Genomic DNA, 20,096 nt, shown 5'->3' on the forward strand with positions numbered 1-20,096 from the left:
TGCATTTGGGTTCACACTACTGTCATGGTTTTTAGTAACCCATGCATTAGCTAGAACTCTTGCACTAGGAGAATCCCAACATCTTGAATGGGATTGGTTAGGACTTCCCAACCTCTTCTTCAGATCTCTCTTCGGATTTCTGGATACTCATTCTTCTTGAGCTTGAAAGGGACTTCAGGGATCACTTTCTTCTCTGCCACTACTTCATAGAAGTGGTCTTGTGAGATTTGGTGATGAATCTCTCCATCTCCCAAGATTCAGAGGGAGTAGCTACGGCCTTTCCTTTCTTCTATTTAGAGAAGTCTCCAACCTTGGGTGCCATGAATGGTAATAGAAAGAAAAAAGCTATGCTTTTCCAACACCAAACTTAAAACTTTGCTCGTCCTCGAGCAAAAATAAAGAAAAGAGAATAATGGAGTAGAAGAAGAAGAAAATAGGAGGATATAGAGGGAGAGAGGGGGCTCGGCCTTGTGGTTTGTTTGAGTTTATGAGAGATGTGTGTATGAAGGGTTATGGAGAGGGGTATTTATAGGAGTGGGGATGGGTAGGGTTCGGCCATGGGTTGGGTTTTGGGTGGGAAATTTGATTTTAAAGTGGGTGGGGTTGGTGGAAGTTAAGATGGTGTGGGAAAGTGAAGCGGATGTGATTGGGCTAGGGTTTATAGGGAAGTGTGTATGGGAAAGTGTGAAAGTAAGTAGGGTAGGTGAAGATGTTGTGGGACCCACTGTTCTTGAGAGGCTAGGGAATCCAGATTTTCTACTTCTCTACATTGGCGTTTGAATGCCCAGAGGATGCTCCCTGGCTGGCGTTCAACGCCAGCAATGCTGCCCATGAGGGGCGTTGAACGCCCAACAGGGATGCCCTAGCTGGCGTTCAACTATAACACTCTACCCAGAGTGTTTTATTTTCACTGCTGTGAATTCTGTCTCTCTTCTGACTACTGCATATGATCATGACTCTAAAAGAAAAGAAAACAAAATAAAAGAAAATAAATAATTGATTAAGGTTGAGTTACCTCCCAAGAAGCGCTTCTTTAACATCATTAGTTGATGGTTAGCTCTTTACAGAGGATAGTATGGATTCAGATTTTTCCCCTTATAGTAAACATTCTTCCTGTTCTCTCATGAATGAGCTCAACATGCTCTAGAGACAGGATACGACTCACTGTATGTGGTAAGACTGGCTTCTTAGTGAAGACAACTCTTATGCCAGGTGAGAGGCCTTCAGTTGGGACTTTCTTGTCCTTCCAGCCTTTAGGAACTTTCTTTTTAGTACCTTTGTACTTAGAGCTTGTTGATGGCTGTCCAACACCAAACTTAAAATTGATGTCTGGGGGTTCTGTAAAGCTCTGCACAGAAAGAGAGGGTTGGAACATTAGGTGTTACACAGTTATCTCTCTTTTAGAGGGAGAATTATGGTGAGGCATCTTGAATAAGATTTAGTCCTCTCCTAGTTGGAGAACCATTTCTCCCTTAGCTACATCAATGATAGCATTGGCGGTGGCTAGAAAAGGTCTTCTAAGGATGATAGAGTCTTCCTCATCCTCTCCTATGTTCAAGACTATGAAGTTTGCTGGGATGTAGTAGTTTTCAACCTTCACCAAGACATCTTCTACTAAGCCATATGGCTTCTTCATTGTCTTGTCTGCCATCTCTAATTAGATGTTTACAGCTTGTACCTCAAGGATACCCAGCTTCTCCATTACAGAGAGTGGCATGAGGTTTATACTTGACCCTAGGTCACACAGAGCCTTTTCAAAGGTCATAGTGCCTATGGTGCCAGAAATCAAAAAGCGTCTAGGATCTGGAAGTTTCTAAGGTAGCCTCTACTGAACCAAAGCATGGAGTTATTTGGTAAGCAGTGGAGGTTCTTTCTCTAATGGCCTTGTTCTAAATAACTTGGCATTCAACTTCATAAGAGCTCCTAGGTACCGAACAACTTGCTCTTCCCTAGTGTCTTAATCCTCATTAGAGGATGAGTAGTCATTAGAACTCATGCACTCTAGGAGTGCATTCAAAGGAACCTCAATGGTATTTATAGTTTCCTTTGGTTTTGGGCTAGAGGGTTCTTGAGTGAAACTTAAGCACTCAAAGGGTGTGCTTTCATTGGCGTTCAATGCCAGCTCTGATAGCTCCTTGGGCAGAGAATGCCCTTGCTGTCCACCCTGACTGGTGTTAAACGCCAGTCCCTCTAGCATTTTGGGCATTGAACGCCCAGCAGGGATGTCCTTGCTGGTGTTCAATGCCAGCTTTCCTGGGTATGTGGGCGTTGAACGCCTATTGAGGGGTTCCTCACTGGCGTTCAGCGCCAGAAAGCCTGGTTGTTTGGGCGTTGAACGCCAACCAGTGCTCCTAGGCTGCGTATAACGCCAGCTCTGCTGCCAGGATGGGCGTTAAACGCCCAGTGATATGTCCTTCACTGGCGTTCAACGCCACCTCAATCTTCTCAGATTCGGCCTCTACCTCCTTGGTTATGGCCTTGAACTTTTCTCTAGGATTTACCTCAATTTTACTAGAAAGAGTTTTAGGAGGAATCTCAGGGATCCTCTTGCTCAGTTGACCAACTTGCACCTCCAAGTTTCTAATAGAGGATCTTGTTTCATTAATGAAACTATGAGTGGTCTTGGAGAGGCTGAAAACCAGAGTAACTAAGTTAGAGAGGCTTTGCTTAGAGGTTTCCATATTCCCTTGAGAAGATGGGAATGGTGGTCTTTTATTGAACCTATTCTGGTTCCTTCCACTTTGACTGTTGTTGAAACCTTGCTAAGGTTTTTATTGATCTTTCCATGAAAGATTAGGATGGTTCCCCCATGAAGGTTTGTAGGTATTTCCATAGGGTTTTCCCATATAATTCACCTTCTCCATGGTAGGTTGTTTAGGATCATAAGCTTCTATGTCAGAAGAAGCTTCCTGAGCACTTCCTGTTGGGTCAAGATCCTGTTCTGAGCCAATATGGCATTCAAAGTATCAACTTCATGAACTCCTTTCTTCTAAGAGATCCCATGATTTTCAGGGTTTTTTTCAGAAGTGTACATGAATTGGTTATTTGTAACCATTTCAATGAGTTTTCTTGCTCTTGCAGGTGTTTTCTTCAAGTAGAGTGATCTACCTGCAGAGCTGTCCAATGAGATTTTGGACATCTCAGACAGACCATCATAGAACACGCCTATGATAGACCACTCTGAGAGCATGTCAGGAGGACATCTCCTAATCAATTGCTTGTATCTTTTCCAAGCTTCATAGAGGGATTTACCTTCTCTTTGTCTGAAGGTTTGAACTTCCACTCTAATTTTTCTCATCCTTTGAGGGGGAAAGAATTTAGCCAGAAAAGCATTAACTAGCTTTTCCCAAGAGTCAATAGTCTCTCTAGGTTGGGAATCTAACTATATCTTAGCTCTGTCTCTTACCGCAAAGGAAAACAGCATAAGTTTGTAGACTTCAGGATCTACTCCATTAGTCTTTACAATATCACAGATCTAGAAGAATTCAGCAAGTCAGGGTCGATCCCACGAGGATTATTGGCTTGAAGCAAGATATGGTTATCTTGCAGGTCTTAGTCAGGCATATCAGAAGGAGTTGGTTTAACTTTGTATAAGTACTTGTTATATTGAAAGGTAAACAGGGATAAGGAAACAAATGGAATCAATAATGGGAATAGAGTTGAGGATTGGAGTTGCTTTGCCTTTTTGAATTAACTCCGGTATTACTGCTCTCTTTGCTTGTGAGTGATTACTTCAATGGCAGGCTATATATGATTGACACTGGTTTGAGCAGTGATAAATCAATATTTTATGGTTTATTTTGTGCTAAATTGAGTGGATTTTATCAGTTCTTTGCACTCTTATTCATACCAACTGCATGGTTTTACAAATCCTTCCTAATATTGTTCCATGATTGAAAACTTGCTTCCTAAGCCCTTAAATTACTAATTTTTAATCCTCTCTTATTACCATTCGATGCCGTGATATGTGTGTTAAGTGTTTTCAGGTTTTTCAGGGCAGGAATAGCTTAGAGGATGGAAAGGAAGCATGCAAAAGTGGAAAGAACACAAGAAATAAGGAGCTGATAAGCAAGGAGCGACGCGCACACATGGCTGACGCATGCGCGTGACTTGGAGCACTTTACAATGACGCGTACTCGAGACTGACGCATTCGCATGTCAAGCGCAGAAGCCCAGCGACGCGTACGTGTGGCCGACGCGTATGCGTGACAGAGCGTCACGTACTGCACTGATCAAAACTCGCAGGGGACGATTTTGGGCTGATTTTGGACCCAGTTTCAAGCCTAAAAGCACAGACTAGAGGCAGGGGGCAAGCTGAGACTCAAGACACATTCACTTTCATTAGTTTTAGTTTTAGTTTTTGAGTCTTAGAGAGAAAAGACTACTTTTCCTAGGGTTCTTAGCATTCATAGCTTTTGCTTTTTGATGGGATATTGAGAGAGCTGCTACTACCTTCGATTGAAGTCTTCATCGTTATAGTTTACCTTTCTATTACTCTACTCTTTTGTTTTCTATTTAATTGCTCGTGGTCATATTTGGATATTGTTAATTTTGAATTTATTAATACAATAAACTATTTTTGTATTTAATTCCATTCTGTGTTTGATTTCTTCCAATTAATTATCAGCTCCAAATTTGCTTTTATTAATTTATTTTAATTACCATGTCTCCTATTTATTCTCATTCCATGTTGTTAAAAAATGGCATTCATGTTATGATTTAAAGCTCTCAACTTGGCTTGGGAATTGATTAATTGGACACCCTTGAGTTGGAATACTCAAGTATTAATTTGTAACTGGGGATTGCTGGCTAACTCAATTTTCACTAACTCTAATCCTTCCCTAGGACGTGATTAGGACTTGGGAATCAGAGTTAGTATTACCCACTTGACTTTCTTTTATTAGTTAGGGGATAACTAAGTGGAAGCAACAACCTTTTACTATTATACCTGGGAAAATCAACAAGGATAGAAACTCCAATTAATCTTCTCCTAACCAAGGCCTTTGATGAGCGGATAATTTATACCCTTTTTGGCATTGTTTTTACATAGTTTTTAGTATGTTTTAGTTACTTTTTATTATATTTTTATAAGTTTTTTTTAAAAAATCACATTTCTGAACTTTACTATGAGTTTGTGTGTTTTTCTGTGATTTCAGATATTTTCTGGCTGAAATTGACGGACCTGAGCAAAAATCTGATTCAGAGGCTGAAAAAGGACTGCAGATGCTGTTGGATTCTGACCTCCCTACACTCGAAGTGAATTTTTTGGAGCTACAGAAGCTCAATTGTTGCGCTCTCAATTTCGTTGGAACGTAGACATCCTGGGCTTTCCGGCAATATATAATAGTCCATACATTGCTCGAGATTTGATGGCCCAAACTAGCGATCAAAGTAAGCCTAAAACATCATGGCATAAAACGCCCAAACTGGCACCAGAATTGGAGTTAAACGCCCAAACTGGCTCCCAAGCTGGCGTTTAACTCCAAGAACAGCCTAAGCACGAAAAAACTTCAATGCTCAGTCCAAGCACACACCAAGTGGGCCCCGGAAGTGTGTACTATCTGCACTTAATTACTCATTTTTTGTAACCCTATGTTACTAGTTTAGTATAAAAACTACTTTTAGAGATTTATTTTAGGGGCTTTTTGATCGTCTTTAGATCTTTTTCACTGATGTATTTTCTACGGTGGAGTTTCTACACCCCATAGATTAAGGTGTGGAGCTCTGCTGTTCTTCATGAATTAATGCAATTACTACTATTTTTCTCTCAATTCATGCCTACTTCTTCTCCAAGATATACTCTCGTTCTTAATTCAGTTAAGTCAGAATGAAGGGGTGACCCATGACAATCACCCAATCTTCGTTACTCGCTTAGCTAAGGTCGCGTGCCGGACAACCACAAAGCAATCTACATGATGTTCAACATAGTCATTGGACGACAGCTGGAGTATATTCTCTTGGATATCTAATACACGAATCCGTGATATTAGTATCTTCGTGGTATAGGCTAGAACCATTAGCAGCATTCCTAAGATCCAGAAAGTCTAAACCTTATCTGTGGTATTCTGAGTAGGATCTGGGAAGGGATAACTGTAAAGAGCTTCTAACCTGCAAATGTGGGGAACACGTGACAATGTGCAAAAGGACAATGGTCCTATTCGGACGCTAGCGGGAACCGACAGATGATTAGCAGTGCGGTGATAGCGCATATGGATTTATTTTCATCCGAGAGGATCATATAGCTTGCCATGGAAGGAGGTAACGCATGGTTGGAAGGAGGCAGTAGGAAAGCAGAGGTTCTGAAGCAACAAATCATCTCTATACGCTTATCTGGAATTCCCACCAATGAATAGCATAAGTATTTCTATCTTTTTTTATATTTTATTTATATTTTAATTACTAAAACCTTATAACCATTTGAATCCGCCTGACTAAGATTTACAAGGATGACCATAGCTTGCTTCAAGCCGAAAATCTCCGTGGGATCGACCCTTACTCACGTAAGGTATTACTTGGACGACCCAGTGCACTTGCTGGTTAGTTACGCAGAGTTGTGAAGAAGTGTTGAGATCACATTATGCGCACCAAGCTTTTGGAGCCGTAGCCAGAGAACAACAATTCACGTACCAAGTTTTTGGCATCGTTGCCGGGGATTGTTCGAGTTTGGACAACTGACGGTTCATCTTGTTGCTCAGATTAGGTAATTTTATTTTATTTTTAAGCTTTTTACTTTTTTTTTATTTTCGAAAAATTTCAAAAAAAATTATATATTATTTTGTTCTTCAGAGTTTTTAAGTATGAATTCTAGAGTTTCATGAGATATGTTGAATCCTGGCTGGCTGTTAAGCCATGTCTAATCTTTTGGACTGATGTTTCCACTTATCTTTACAAGATCTTCTTTGGATTTCTCATCAATTTAGCTGTTTTATGTAATGCTCTGCTGAAGCTTGGCTAGTCATTTGGCCATGTCTAATCTTTTGGACCAATGCTTTCACATAAAGCTTGGCTGGCTATTAAGCCATGTCTAAATTATTGGACCGAAGCTTTAGATTAACATTGCATGATTCCTGAAATTCCTATTAAAAATTTTGAATTTCTTTAATTTCTTCTTCCAAAATGATTTTCAAAAAATTACAAAAAATTTATAAAACCATAAAAAACCAAAAATGTGTTTCTTGTTTGAGTCTTGTGTCAAATTTTAAGTTTGGTGTCAATTGCATCTTTTCCAATTTTCTTAAAATTTTCGAAAATTCATCATGTGTTCTTCAAATTGTTCTTGATGAATTTCCTTGTTTGATCTTTAAATATTCTTGTTTGGTGTCTTTTCTTGTTTTTCATATGCATTCTTGAATTATTAGTGTCTATAGTTTAAAAATTTTTAAGTTTGGTATCTTACATGTCTTTCTTTTCTTAAAAATTTTTTAAAATTATGTTCTTGATGTTCATCATGATCTTCAAAGTATTCTTGGTGTTCATCTTGACATTCAAAGTGTTCTTGCATGCATTATTCATTTTGATCTTAAATTTTTATGTTTTGCATCATTTTTGTGTTTTTCTCTCTCCTCATTAAAAATTCAAAAATTGAAAATATCTTTCCCTTATTTCATTCATAAATTTCGAAATTTTGAATTGATTTAGTAAAAAATTTTCAAAACTTGGTTGTTTCTTATTAATCAAGTCAAAATTTTCAATTTAAAATTTCTATCTTTTTTCAAATCCTTTTCAAAAATCAAATCTTTTTCATTTTCTTCTCAATATTTTCGAAAATTTCTTAATTAAATTTCAAAATATTTTTCTTATTTTTATTTCATATTTTCGAAATTAATTGCTAACATTTAATGCTTTGATTCAAAAAATTTTCAAGTTGTTACTTGCCTATTAAGAAAGGATTAATCTTTAAATTATAAAATCATATATTTTAGTTTCTTTTTAGTCAAGTAATCAACTTTAATTTCAAAAAAAATCAAATCTTTTTAATTTCCTTTATAAATCTTTTTCAAAATGATTTTCAATCATATCTTTTTCAAAATCAATTTCAAAATCTTTTCTAACTTCTTATCTTTTCAAAATTAATTTTCAAATCCTTTTCAATTAACTACTTGACTTTTTGTTTGATTTTAAAAGTTTTCTATTTCAATCATATCTTTTTCAAAACCACATAACTACTTTTCTCTCTCCAATTTTCGAAAATCACTAACCTCTTTTTCAAAAATCTCTTTTTAATTAATTAATTCATTTAGTTTTCAAATTTTATTTTATTTCTTCTCTTAAATTTCGAATATTAACCAATAATTAAAATAAAAACAAAAATATTCTCCTTTTATTTTAATTTAAAATTCGAATTCTCTCTCTCTCTCTCTCTCTCGTCTCTTTCTATTTATTTATTTATTTATTTACTAACAATTCTCTTCTTCTTATAATTCGAACCCTCTCTCCCTCTCTGTGTTCGAATTCTTCATCTTCTCTCTTCATTATTCTACTCTTCTATTCTTCTACTCACATAAAAGAATCTCTATACTGTGACATAGAGAATTCCTATTCTTTTCTGTTCTCTTCTTTTTCATATGAGCAGGAGCAAGGATAAGAACATTCTTGTTGAAGCTAATCTGGAACCTGAAAGGACTTTAAAGAGGAAGCTAAGAGAAGCTAAAGCACAACACACTAGAGAGGACCTGACAGAATTTTTCGAAAAAGAAGAAGAGATGGCCGAACCCAATAGGAATGGTGGAGATGCAAGGAAGATGAGCTTCATTGATATGTGAAATTCATTGTATATTCTCTTCTTTTTATCCTATTTTATTTTTAGTTTCTTGGGGACAAGCAATAATTTAAGTTTGGTGTTGTGATGAGCGGATAATTTATACCCTTTTTGGCATTGTTTTTACATAGTTTTTAGTATGTTTTAGTTACCTTTTATTATATTTTCATTAGTTTTTACTCAAAAATCACATTTCTGGACTTTACTATGAGTTTGTGTGTTTTTCTGTGATTTCAGGTATTTTCTGGCTGAAATTGAGGGACCTGAGCAAAAATCTGATTCAGAGGCTGAAAAAGGACTGCAGAAGCTGTTGGATTTTGACCTCCCTGCACTCGAAATGGATTTTCTGGAGCTATAGAAGCCCAGTTGATGCACTCTCAATTGTTTTGGAAAGTAGACATCTTGGGCTTTCCAGCAATATATAATAGTCCAAACTTTGCTCGCGAGTTGATGGCCCAAACTGGCGTTCAAAATCATCCTAAAACATCTTGGCGTAAAACGCCCAAACTGGCACCAGATTGGAGTTAAACGCCCAAACTTGCACCAAAGCTGGCGTTTAACTCCAGAAACAGCCTATGCACGAAAAAGCTTCAATGCTCAGCCCAATCATACACCAAGCGGGCCCCAGAAGTAGATTTCTGCACTATCTGCACTTAGTTACTCATTTTTTGTAAACCCTAGTTACTAGTTTAGTATAAAAACTACTTTTAGAGGTTTATTTTATATCTTATGTTCCGGTTTGGATCTGCTACACGTTTGGAGGCTAGCCTCACGGCTATGCCTTGACCTTTCACATATGTAATTTCTACGGTGGAGTTTCTACACCCCATAGATTAAGGTGTGGAGCTCTGCTGTTCTTCATGAATTAATGCAAGTACTATTGTTTTTCCTTCAATTCACGCCTACTTCTTCTCCAAGATATACTCTTGTTCTTAATTCAATTAAGTCAGAATGAAGGGGTGACCCATGACAATCACCCAATCTTCGTTACTCGCTTAGCTAAGATCGCGTGCCTGACAACCACAAAGCGATCTACATGATGTTCAATGTAGTCATTGGATGACAGCTGGAGTATACTCTCTTGGATATCTAATACACGAATCCATGATATTAGTATCTTCGTGGTATAGGCTAGAACCATTAGCTGCATTCCTGAGATCCGGAAAGTCTAAACCTTGTCTGTGGTATTCCGAGTAGGATCTGGGAAGGGATGACTGTAAAGAGCTTCAAACCTATGAATGTGGGGCGCAAGTGATAGTGTGCAAAAGGACAATGGTCCTATTTCGACGCTAGCGAGAACCGACAGATGATTAGCCGTGCGATGACAGCGCATATGGGTTTGTTTTCATCCGAGAGGATCATACAGCTTGCCATGGAAGGAGGTAACGCATGGTTGGAAGGAGGCAGTAAGAAAGCAGAGGTTCTGAAGCAACAAAGCATCTCCATACGCTTATCTGAAATTCCCACCAATGAATTACATAAGTATTTCTATCTTATTTCATATTTTATTTATTTTTTAATTACTAAAACCTTATAACCATTTGAATCCGCCTGACTAAGATTTACAAGGATGACCATAGCTTGCTTCAAGCCGACAATCTCCGTGGGATTGACCCTTACTCACGTATTTGGAATTCATTGTATATTCTATTCTTTTTATCCTATTTTGTTTTTAGTTGCTTGGGGACAAGCAACAATTTAAGTTTGGTGTTGTGATGCGCGGATAATTTATACCCTTTTTTGGTATTGTTTATACATAGTTTTTAGTATGTTTTAGGGTATTATATTTTGGTATTATATTTTTATTAGTTTTTGGTATTATATTTTTATTAGTTTTTTTCAAAAATTATATTTCTGGACTTTACTATGAGTTTGTGTATTTTTCTGTGATTTCAGGTATTTTCTGGCTGAAATTGAGGGACCTGAGCAAAAATCTGATTCAGAGGCTGAAAAAGGACTGCAGATGCTATTGGATTCTGACCTCCCTGCACTCGAAGTGAATTTTCTGGAGCGACAGAAGCCCAATTTGCACGCTCTCAATTGCGTTGAAAAGTAGATATCCTAGGCTTTCCAGCAATATATAATAGTCCATACTTTTTCCAAGGTTTGATGGCCCAAACTAGCGATCAATGTCAGCCTAAAACATCTTGGCGTAAAACGCACAAACTGGCTCCAGAATTGGAGTTAAATGCCCAAACTGGCACCCAAGCTTGCATTTAACTCCAGGAACAGCCTAAGCACGAAAAAGCTTCAATGCTCAGCCCAAGCACACACCAAGTGAGCCCCGGAAGTGGATTTCTGCATTATCTGCACTTAGTTACTCATTTTCTGTAACCCTAGGTTACTAGTTTAGTATAAAAACTACTTTTAGAGATTTATTTTAGGGTCTTTTTGATCGTCTTTAGATCATTGTTGTTCACGTTTGGAGGCTGGTCTCATGGCCATGCCTAGACCTTTTTCACTTATGTATTTTCTACGGTGGAGTTTCTACACCCTATAGATTAAGGTGTGGAGCTCTGATGTTCTTTATGAATTAATGCAATTACTACTGTTTTTCTCTCAATTCACGCCTACTTCTTCTCCAAGATATACTCTCGTTCTTAATTCAGTTAAGTCAGAATGAAGGGGTGACCCGTGACAATCACCCAATCTTCGTTACTCGCTTAGCCATGGTCGCGTGCCTGACAACCACAAAGCGATCTACATGATGTTTAACATAGTCATTGGACGACAGTTGGAGTATATTCTCTTGGATTGACCCTTACAAGGATAACCATTTGGAATTCATTGTATATTCTATTCTTTTTAAGGTATTACTTGGACGACCCAGTGCACTTGCTGGTTAGTTACGCAGAGTTGTAAAGAAGTGTTGAGATCACATTACGCGCACCAAGCTTTTGGAGCCGTAGCCAGAGAACAACAATTCGCGTACCAGCCTTTTATCTCAAATACATAACACCTCTTGTCATTATACATTGCTTTAATTTCTGCTTATTTAATTTTTCCATTCTCAACCTTAAAAATACTCAGAAAATGCCTGATCAATAATTTACACCACTGTGTCATGTCTTTGGGAAACGACCTGAGAATTCTACTCCCAGTTATTTAATCTTAATTGTAACATCTTTTAAATTGATAGTGGAGACTTTGTCAGTTAAGACTATACTCACAACACAGTTTAGAAAATATAATTTTTAGAAATTTTGGCCGGCATTTTTCCACCCATCAAGCAGCTGCCAATACTCCTCTAGATTTGAACCCCATTCTGATTGAGGGTGAAGCTCGTACAGTTCATTTTCCTTAATGATTGGTACGCGAATTGTTGATTTCAACACTTCTTCACAACTCTGCGTAACAAACCAGCAAGTGCACTGGGTCATCCAAGTAATACTGACGTTAGGATTTTTGCCAGTAAAGAATTTTATAAAAATAGTCGCGTTGTAGATATAGTCTCTAAACCAACAGAAATCCCTTCGTACAAATGTTTTGGTTGTCACAAGTAACAAACCCCTTTAAAATTGATAACCGAAGTATTCAAACCTCGGGTCGTCTTCTCAAGGAATTGCAGGGAAGTATGTTCTTATTATTGGTTATGAGTCTTGTAAATTGGGGGTTTTGAAAGTAAGGAAGCAGTATGTTGAATGATAAGAAGAATAAAGTAAATAAATAACTATAAAATAGACTCTTGGCAAGGTATGAAAACTGGAAGTCCTATCCTGGTTATCCTTATCAATTGTAATGAGAATTGGATTTTTCTCCCACTTTGTTAACCTCTAACTATGAAGGTAAGTTAAGTGGATGAATTAATTTTTATTCTTCAGGTCCTAGTCTTTCCTTGGGAAAAGTCAGAGTTATTGGAATTCGAATTAATTCTTGAAGAATTCCAATTTTCAATCAACAATGAGTTTGATAACTCAAGAGTCACCAATTATTTAACCAAAGCTAAAAGGGAAAATATCTAAATTAAATTTAAAGCATTCATATGAATAAAGCAAAGCAAAATTAAATCTGAAAATACCTCAAATTACATTCACAAAAGAAATTAAATCTAACATGGATATTCATAAATTAAATTGAAAAAATAAATAAAAGAAACATTGAACATGTGATCGCAAAAGATGAAATAATCATAAAGTGAGAAGAATCCTAATTCTAAATCCTAAGAGAGAGGAGAGAACCTCTCTCTCTAAAAACTACATCTAATCCTAAGATTGTGAATTATGAGAGCTTGTTTATGAATGGATGCATTCCCCCACTTTATAGCCTCTAATCTATGTGTTCTGGGCTGAAAACTGGGTCAAAAATAGCCCAAAAATCGCCGGAGAAGAAATCTGCCACACTGGTTTTTCGTCACTGCAACGCGTCCGCATGGAGCACGCGGTCGCGTCGCCTAGTGTCAGAGTAACTATGGCATATTCAAATCGAAGCCCCGGACGTTAGCTTTCCAACGCAACTAGAACCGCATCGTTTGGACCTCTGTAGCTCGAGTTATGGCCGTTTTAGTGCGAGAGGGTCAGGCTGACAGCTTTGCAGTTCCTTCAGCTTCTTGTATTCCTTCCACTTTTGCATGCTTCCTTTCCATCCTCTGAGCCGTTTCTGCCCTGTAATCTCTAAAATCACTTAACACACATATCAAGGCATCTAATGGTAATAAGAGAGGATTAAACATAGGGAACTTAAGGCCAAAGAAGCATGTTTTCAATCAAAGCACATAATTAGGAAGGCAAATGTAAAACCATTCAAATAGTATGAATAAGTGGGTAAAGAGTTGATAAAAATCACTCAATTGAGCACAAGATAAACCATAAAATAGTAGTTTATCAACCTCCCCACACTTAAACATTAGCATGTCCTCATGCTAAGCTCAAGAGAAGCTATAAAGATGAAGAGGAATGGTAGATTAATATGAAATGCAACCTATCTATATGATTGCAACTAAATGCAAAAATGTTTCTGCCTACTTGGTCAAAAGTAAATAAGTTCTCCAAGACAAATATAATTCAGATTTCACAAATTCAAATTATATAATAAAAAGCAAATAAACTTGTAAGAAGATAGCTTATGAAAGCAGGGAACATAGAATTAAGCATTGAACCCTTACTGGTAGTGTATATGCACTCTAATCACTCAAGTGTATAGGGTAATTCACTCTACTCTTCTCTAATCATGCTTTCTAAACTTTGTTCTTCATCTAACCAATCAACAAATATTTAATGTACCAATGCAAACATCATGAGGTCTTTTCAAGGTTGTAATGGGGCTAAGGTAAGGGTGAGGGTATATATATATATATATATATGGTTAAGTGAGCTATAAATTGAATCTTTAATTAACCTAAGCTTTCACCTAACATACATATTCTCTATATAATTCTAATTCATGCCAAGCTACCCAAAATTCTCACTTTTGTATCACATACTCATGTATCAACTTTTCTTTAATTTTATCACATATGCATTGATTTCTTTCATTAATTTAACATTGGGATAATTTTGTCCCCTTATTTAATTTGCTCTTTTTCTTTTCTTTTTCTCTTTCTCTTTTTCTTCTTCTTTTTTTTTAAATATAAAAATAAATATAACTTATCAATGCACATGGATTTTTAATTTTTCTAGTCTCACATGAGTAGGTATCCAAATTCCAAATATTTTATCAAATTAAAAATATAACACATTCCCTTATTAACCCATGTTCCCACAGTTTCCCCACACTTAATTAACATACTATCTTAAGCTAACCAAAGATTCAATTGGGATAATTAATTTGTTTTCCGCTTAAGGCTAGTGATGTGGTAAAATATAGAGCAAATGGGGATTTAAAAGCTCAAGGTGGCTAACAAGGGTGATGTAAAGGGTCGGCTTATTTGGGATAAGTGAGCTAAAATCAAATAATGGCCTCAATCATATGCAAACATGTAAATACACTAAATATTGGACATATAGACTGAAACAAAGTAAAGATCACAATTATAGAGAAGTAAACATACAAGAATAAAATATTTATGGTTAAATAATGTAACCATATAAATAAGCTCAATTCTCACAGGTTGTGTGTTCTTTAGCTATAATTCATATTCCAAATACAACTTCCAAACAAGTTTTGACAAAAAAAAATTTTCCAATTTAAATTAGTGAAATTTTTCAAAAATAGAGTTACTTTAACCAAGTAGTAACTAAATGCACAAAATCAAATAAACATGCAATCAAATATGCAGATGTAACAATGAACAAATAAAGAAAATAAGATTATTGGTGTTGAAAAGAAGGTAACTAACCCATGGAGATCGGTATCGACCTCCCCACACTTAAAGATTGCACCGTCCTCGGTGCATGCTAAGATGTGCAAGTGGACGGGGATTGTGGTTCCTCAGCTGGGGCTCTTTTTGTTCCTTTCCTTGCCGGTGGTTTGGGAGTAGCTTTCTCTTTACCTTTCTTGGTGGCCATCCTGAAAAGGGAAGAAGAAAGTAACTTAAATTCAAAGGGATAGAGTAAGGAAGAGAATAGGATATGTGGTAATCAATGCACATTAAAAACGAATGATGTTAACACATGGTCATGACTACATGTGAAAAATCATAAACGGGAATATAGCAGTGCATATGAAGACAATTAAATGCAAGATATTTATTGACAAGCAGGCAAAGGCATGAGTAGCAGAGATCAAGCATTTAATGTCCAGTTTAAATTACCAAGTCTTTTAAACTAATGACCTGTTTGTAATAACAATTATATTTAAGTAATAAAATATAAAAAGGGTTTTGTGAAAAGCAAGCATTGAGAGTAGTAGAATAAAAGAAATCTAAAAATAGTGCACAATGCCATACGGGCGTTTTCACAAACACATAGCATGCATGGTGAATAAGCTATTGAAAGTATTAAATTGAACATGCAAGCAACCCTTTTTAAAAAGTAATATATAATTGTTAACCAATTCCATCAATTAATCCACAAAAATATAGAAGATAGTGACCCAAATAAATTTCCAACAACAATGAAAATAATGCAATGAATGAAAGTATGCAAAAAAATAAAATTAAATGAAAGAGAAAAAAGATGAAGAAAAAGAAAGTAAGAAAGGAGAGAGAAAGAAGAGAAGATAGAAGAAATTAGGATTAGAGAAGAAAAGATAAGATAATTGGCACTAATCTGGATAGGTTGTGTGATGCTGGCGACGCGGTCGCGTGGGTGACGCGGTCGCGTGGTGCGCAATAAGGTCAGGCGACGCGGACGCGTGGCCTGATTTGTGCGATTGGCGCAAGTGCAGCCTCGCGCTCGCACAACTCTCTGTTCAAAACTTAGTTTTGCCAAAATCCAGGGTGACGCGGTCGCGTGGTCAACGCGATCGCGTGAGTGGCCATCATGGGGATATGACGCGAACGCGTGAGCCATGCTTCTGCGTGGTAAGGCTTGTGCGATCAGCACCAGTCCAGCACCACTCTCGCACAACTTTCGGTCGTGCACCCTTTCTTACGTCGATTTCCAGGTCACGCGGCCGCGTGAATGACGCGGTCGCGCGGGAGCCATTTTTCCCACATGACGCGGACGCGTCAGCGATGCTGCCGCGTCGCGTGCATGCTTCTCTTTTGTTTTTTTTTTTATATAATGCAGTATGCAGTATGCAATGCTAATATGAATGTTATGCAAAACTCTAGGTTCAATACAATAAAATAAAATAAAACTTGAAAACAAATAAAACTAAATAAAAATGAAAAAAGAACGATCATACCATGGTGGGTTGTCTCCCACCTAGCACTTTTAGTTAAAATCCTTAAGTTGGACATTTGGGGAGTCCTCCTGTTATGGTGGTTTATGCTTGTATTCATCCAGGAATCTCCACCAGTGTTTGGAATTCCAATGGCCTCCGGGATCCCAAATCTTGTTTCTTCACCTGTCTTCAAGTTGATTATCATGATTCCATCCGGGTGGTTCAGCTTTAGAATTCTCAGTGAAGCGTCCAAACAACTTCCTAAACCCATTCAATTGAGCTCTACACCAACCTTTGCGTTTAAACTTAAAGCTTCCAACCATAATGAACCTTGCAGGACAATTCTTACCACTGACCATCTTCCTCTTACTCTTAATGCCACAAAGAGCTCTAAGTTGACCATCCGTCTCCAGTAGCCCATATTCAAGTGGAATTAGAAAGCTAAGGGATATGAATTTTACCCACTTCAATGTTGTGAAGGATGATGGCAACTTAGGGGGAGGGGTCTTCAATAACTTTGGCAAGGTGATTTCAAGCTCCACTCCCTTGTGCTCTTTGACAACTTCCACCTCTTTGCAAACTTCTTTAATTTCAACCTCTTTCTCTTGGTAGCTTTCGTCCAATTCAATCTTTTCTTCATTACTTACCAAGGGCATGGGAGGTAGTGCTTTTTCTTCTTTAATTTCCATCTCTTGACCAACCACTTCCAAGTCTTCAACCATGATATGCCTTGGAGGTTGTACACCCTCCTCAGCATCAATTTCAATTGCCTTAGAATGAGGTTCTATAACCTGACTTTCCCATGGAGGTTCAGCATCTCCTAATTTTGCAAGCACTTCTTCCTCTTCAATAATTACAGCTTCCTCCACTTGTTCCAGTACAAAGTCATGCTCCGTATTATCCACTGGAGTTTCTAATGTCTCCTTCATGCTACGTTCTTCATTAGATTGTCCACATGAAGCCATGGGGTTCCTTGAGTGTCCGAACGTCGGGAAGCTAATTGATTTTTTGCTTGATTCAATTGATGAAGTGTGGCATTAAATTTTTCAAATGTTTCCTTGAGTTTCTCTGTTGATTCTTGGGGTGATGGATATGGACATGATGCATAGGGAGGTGGTGGTTCTTGGGAGTAATTGGGTTGGAATTGGGGTGGTTCTATATATGGTTCATATGGTTCATAAGGTGGTTGTTATGGTAGATGATGGTTAGGATCATATGAGGGTGTTTGGTGGTAAGGGGCTTGTGAGTATGGTGGTCCAAAATGATGTTGGGGAGAGGGTTTATAGGCATATGGTGGTGGTTGTTGATAGTCCATTGGAGGTGGTTGTTGCCATGAGGGTTGATCAAATCCTTGTGGCTCCTCCCATCTTTGATTGTTCCAACCTTGATGCCTGTTCTCATTGTAATTTTCTCTTCCTGCAACATAATTGTAACCAGACTCAGAGCCAAAGGGGTGAGAGTTCATAGTAGCAAATAAAAATTAAAAACAAAAATAAAAATAATTTTAAATTAAAAGATTATTTAAATTTTGAATTTGAAAATTAAATTTTGAAATTTGAAATTTGAAATTTTGAATTTTAAATTTTTGAAATTTGAATTTTGAAATAAGATAAGATAAGATTTTGAAAAAGATATGATTTTTGAAAAAAGGTTTGAATTTCGAAATTTAAATTTTGAAATTTTAAATTTTGAAATTTAAAATTTGAATTTTGAAAATTGAAATTTGAGTTTTAAATTTTGAATTTTTTTTAATTTAATGAGGAAAGAGAAAAACAATAAAATGACACCAAACTTAAAATTTTTAGATCAAAACGAAGAAAACAACGAAGAACAACTTGAAGATCAAGATGAACACCAAGAACAAATTTTTGAAAAAAAAATTTTTAATAACTAAATAAAAACCAATAACCTCTTAATTTATGAAAAATCAAAAATAAAAACAAATAAACAAGCAAAAAGCAAATATTTACAATAACCAATAATAAGGCACACGTTTGCAATTCCCCGGCAACGCCGCCATTTTGACGTTAGGATTATTGCTAGTAAAAAATTTTATAAAAACAGTCGCGTTGTAGATATAGTCTCTAAACCAACAGAAATTCCTTCGTACAAACGTTTTGGTTGTCACAAGTAACAAACCCCTTTAAAATTGATAACCGAAGTATTCAAACCTCGGGTCGTCTTCTCAAGGAATTGTAGGGAAGTATGTTCTTATTATTGGTTATGAGTCTTGTAAATTGGGGGTTTTGAAAGTAAGGAAGCAGTATGTTGAATGATAAGAAGAATAAAGTAAATAAATAACTATAAAATAGACTCTTGGCAAGGTATGAAAACTGGAAGTCCTATCTTGGTTATCCTTATCAATTGTAATGAGAATTGGATTTTTCTCCCACTTTGTTAACCTCTAACTATGAAGGTAAGTTAAGTGGATGAATTAATTTTTATTCTTCAGGTCCTAGTCTTTCCTTGGGAAAAGTCAGAGTTATTGGAATTCGAATTAATTCTTGAAGAATTCCAATTTTCAATCAACAATGAGTTTGATAACTCAAGAGTCACCAATTATTTAACCAAAGCTAAAAGGGAAAATATCTAAATTAAATTTAAAGCATTCATATAAATAAAGCAAAGCAAAATTAAATCTGAAAATACCTCAAATTACATTCACAAAAGAAATTAAATCTAACATGGATATTCATAAATTAAATTGAAAAAATAAATAAAAGAAACATTGAACATGTGATCGCAAAAGATGAAATAATCATAAAGTGAGAAGAATCCTAATTCTAAATCCTAAGAGAGAGGAGAGAACCTCTCTCTCTAAAAACTACATCTAATCCTAAGATTGTGAATTATGAGAGCTTGTTTATGAATGGATGCGTTCCCCCACTTTATAGCCTCTAATCTATGTGTTCTGGGCTGAAAACTGGGTCAAAAATAGCCCAAAAATCGCCGGAGAAGAAATCTGCCACACTGGTTTTTCGTCACTGCAACGCGTCCGCATGGAGCACGCGGTCGCGTCACCTAGCGTCAGGGTAACTATGGCATATTATATATCAAATTGAATCTCCAGACGTTAGCTTTCCAACGCAACTGGAACCGCGTCGTTTGAACCTCTGTAGCTCGACTTATGGCCGTTTTAGTGTGAGAGGGTCAGGCTGACAGCTTTGCAGTTCCTTTAGCTTCTTGTATTCCTTCCACTTTTGCATGCTTCCTTTCCATCCTCTAAGCCATTCCTGCACTGTAATCTCTGAAATCACTTAACACACATATCAAGGCATCTAATGGTAATAAGAGGGGATTAAACATAGGGAACTTAAGGCCAAAGAAGCATGTTTTCAATCAAAGCACATAATTAGGAAGGCAAATGTAAAACCATGCAAATAGTATGAATAAGTGGCTAAAGAGTTGATAAAAATCACTCAATTGAGCACAAGATAAACCATAAAATAGTGGTTTATCAAATACCTTACGTGAGTAAGGGTCGATCCCACGGAAATTGTCGGCTTGAAGCAAGTTATGGTCATCTTGTAGATCTCAGTCAAGCGGATTCAAACGGTTATAAGGTTTTAATAATTAAAATATAAATAAAACAGAAAATAAAATAGAGATACTTATGTAATTCATTGGTGGGAAT

The sequence above is a fragment of the Arachis ipaensis genome, chromosome B02 (genome assembly GCF_000816755.2).
Source record: "Arachis ipaensis cultivar K30076 chromosome B02, Araip1.1, whole genome shotgun sequence".
NCBI lineage: Eukaryota > Viridiplantae > Streptophyta > Magnoliopsida > Fabales > Fabaceae > Arachis > Arachis ipaensis.